The 3,164-nt window shown below is 37.6% G+C and overlaps 1 long non-coding RNA gene across 2 annotated transcripts; it reads right to left on the bottom strand.

Moving 5' to 3' along the window:
• Window positions 1–716: 716 nt before the first annotated feature.
• Window positions 717–2,954, bottom strand: LOC113050015 (uncharacterized). 2 transcript variants are annotated; one of them, XR_003276694.1, is made up of 5 exons: window positions 2,893–2,954; window positions 1,853–1,961; window positions 1,618–1,707; window positions 905–1,089; window positions 717–837 (listed from the first exon to the last, which is right to left on the bottom strand). It is a non-coding gene; the product is annotated as an uncharacterized LOC113050015 (long non-coding RNA). The 2 variants fall into 2 exon arrangements; XR_003276695.1 differs by lacking the exon at window positions 1,618–1,707 and adding an exon at window positions 1,440–1,503 and having other exon boundaries at window positions 905–1,142.
• Window positions 2,955–3,164: the final 210 nt, after the last annotated feature.

Below are 3,164 nucleotides of genomic sequence, written 5' to 3'. Positions count from 1 at the left end.
CTCTATCATGATCTTCTTCAATGTCATAAACAATTTGCAATTGTTATCCAGCACAACAATACAACTGATGAACAAGTCATGTGACCAATTCAAATCAAATCATTTTATTATCACAATACCATGAATGCAAGTATACAGGTGGTAAAATGCTTTTCTGCAAACTGCAGCATGACAAGTACTGAATATATTTGCAACACATATACAGTATCAAAAATATAAACCGTATACATAAGAGCTCAATACAGGTAGAAAATATAGTGCAATACTATACTATACAGAGAGAACAAAATGAAAACAATTAACAACAATCACTGTATACTGTAGATATACCTCTGCCCACTGCTCCGGGTGTGTGTTCACAGTGTGTGTGTGTTCACTGCTCTGTGTGTGTGCACTTCGGATGGGTTAAATGCAGAGCACGAATTCTGAGTATGGGTCACCATACTTGACTGTATGTCACGTCACTTTCACTTTCAGTACAGTATGAATTAGTGCAAACAGAATATCAGGTTGCAGAATAATAGTGAGTCAGAGTCCAGTCAGTGTAGCTGATAGAGTGCAGTGCACACAGTATGAGGCTGCTGGTGTGTGTATGTGTGTGTGTGTGTGTGTGTGTGTGTGTGTGTGTGTGTGTGTGTGTGTGTGTGTGTGTGTGTGTGGTGTTACTGGTACGAGTTCAGTTCAGTCTGATTGCCTGTTGAAGGAACTTGTTTTGCAGTCTGCTGGTGCTGGTTCTGTGATAATGTCTGTCTGATGGTGATGTTGAGAGCAATCCATGGCTCGTGTGGCTGGAGTCTCTGACGGTCCTCAACAAAAGAAAAACCTTGCGTAGATGTCCTGGAGAGACAAAATCATTGTGTCAATTATATATTATTATTATTTAGAATTGTTGTAATGGACATACCATTGATTCCTGTTGAAGGTTGTTGGAGGTATGGGCTCTCAGTTGTGAAGTTTCTTTTATGGCCGTAACATCTGTGCAGTCACACAGCTGTTTGGGAATTCAGTCTTCACAGTTTCAGGCTGCAGCGCTGCATTTGGTGACCATTGACTCCTCCATCTCTGGCCTCAGACCCGCTTCTCTTTAGTCTGGAGTGAAGACAAATGTTCTCAGTACCAGCTTTCCTTCTACTGCAGTCTTTCTGTACAAGTAGAAAATAATAAAAACAGTCATAACAAATCAGTTATGTATTGAAAACTCATAGTACATATGAAGACTTCAGATGCAAAGGCATCTAAGTTCCACCTGAAGTTTTCTTCTAAAATTCTTCTTAGAAGAACATTTCATACAGAACTTAAAGGCTTTTGCATCTGAAGTCTTCATATACAACACATCTCGTTCTTCATTTCTCCATCAACTGACTTCATCCTCCTTCAAAAACTGTAAGTCCATAAGAAAAATAGTTTTGGTGAATACAGGTGCAGGTGTCAGTACTCACCATATTCAGTCATTTTCTGCCCAAATTCCAGAAATGATGCCCTGATGATTTGTTCATTCTAGGACTTATAAAAAGATGTATATGTGAAAAATGATAATTGCTGACTTGAATAGAGATCAACATCATATGCTGTACTAATGCATTGCTTGAATACAGACACATCAATGGGGATGAGCACCTTTTCACTCTTTTCTGTTTGGGCACAATAGAGCCATGTTCATTCCTCATCCCCAACAGGACTGATGTTCTTTGTGTTTTTGCTCTTCAGCTGTAAAACAAAAATATGTCTATTAACCCCATGTTTAATTACTATTGCTTATTACATATGAATTAAGACAGATATAATTAAGTAAATTTACCAAAAGATTCAGGTTAGAGGATTAAATGAATATTGATTACAATTTTCTACAAACCTTTCTTGGAGAGGGCTGATCATGACAGGAACTTGCTGAGCCACACTAGTAGACATTCAGTTGACAAACCTGAAAGAGGCCATCATGCAACCATCCGCTCTGTTTGTACCTTACAACAGAGCAAGAGAGAATGTGTGAGTGAGTGGAGAGAGTAAAGGACTAAGATGAAGACAAACAAGCAAAGAAAGGCAAAATCTTGCGTTTGAGTTTAACAAAATGAGAGGGAAGAAAGCTGTATCTTCAAGCTATATTATTCTCAATTATTTTCTACACTATAACATGCAGCAGGATTGTTGTAAGCAGTTTAAAGACCTCTTCATACCAAGGATGAGTCCATACTTAATGACACAGAGGAACAACATCAGTGGAATATATTTTCCAGCTGATGAACATTAAACAGTCAATCAAAATGCACATTTCAAAAGCTTGATCATTTAAAGTGGCAGACATCAACGTCGCTGCAGTGTGTATATTAATAAACATAACTTTATCATTGGTTGATGTTGGTGTGGATGCTAAAATAGTTATTGTAGTTACTATTCTTGGTGTGAACAGCCTTAAATGATCTAATTTGGCCAAATTAACTGAAGATCTGATGTGTCACATGACAAGTTACACAGCATTTCCTGACTTGCTTTTAAACAGACGTGTTCAATTAAAATCAACATGGAAATAAAGGCAGACTGTGAGGTGTGGACAGATATCATGTACTGTTAGAACGGGTTAAGACGGTGCTAATAAAGAATACAGTGGACTCAATATAAACTTTAGGATATAACGCTCTGACTACTTAAAATGGACACAGTCTGCATGAGAGCTGAGGCGATGGTCAATGACAGCAGGAGGAAAAGCTGGAGAGTACGCTTGTACAATATCATATGAATTTGCTGAAATTGTTTGAATTATTAATACTTTGACATAGCACAGGGTTTGTACTGATGGGGTCGTGAGGTATTTAAAAAAGTAAAAAACATAAAATTCGGTGCAAAATGTAACTGCAGTAAAGTTCTGTCGAGGTGCTCAGATCAACACAGACGTACCTCTGGAAATATCTGCCTTAGCAGCTTTTGGTCTTCTCCGTAAACACACAAGATGGTCAAATTCATCCCTCTCCACAAACAAGGTTTGACAGGCCCATGGTCTTCCTTTTCAGCTGGAATAAAGAAAAAGTAACAAGTTGTTGTTGTTGTTTTAATACATACATGTTTAGACAGTGTGTTAGAAATGATCTGTGAACAAAATATTTGAAAGGAAGGACTATAAGGAAGGTTATTAACATAAAGTAAGGATAAATTAATTAAAGTAAATCAGT

This window comes from Carassius auratus, chromosome 30 (genome assembly GCF_003368295.1).
Source record: "Carassius auratus strain Wakin chromosome 30, ASM336829v1, whole genome shotgun sequence".
In the NCBI taxonomy this organism is placed as follows: Eukaryota; Metazoa; Chordata; class Actinopteri; order Cypriniformes; family Cyprinidae; genus Carassius; species Carassius auratus.
This window is presented reverse-complemented; position numbering and strand designations above follow the sequence as displayed.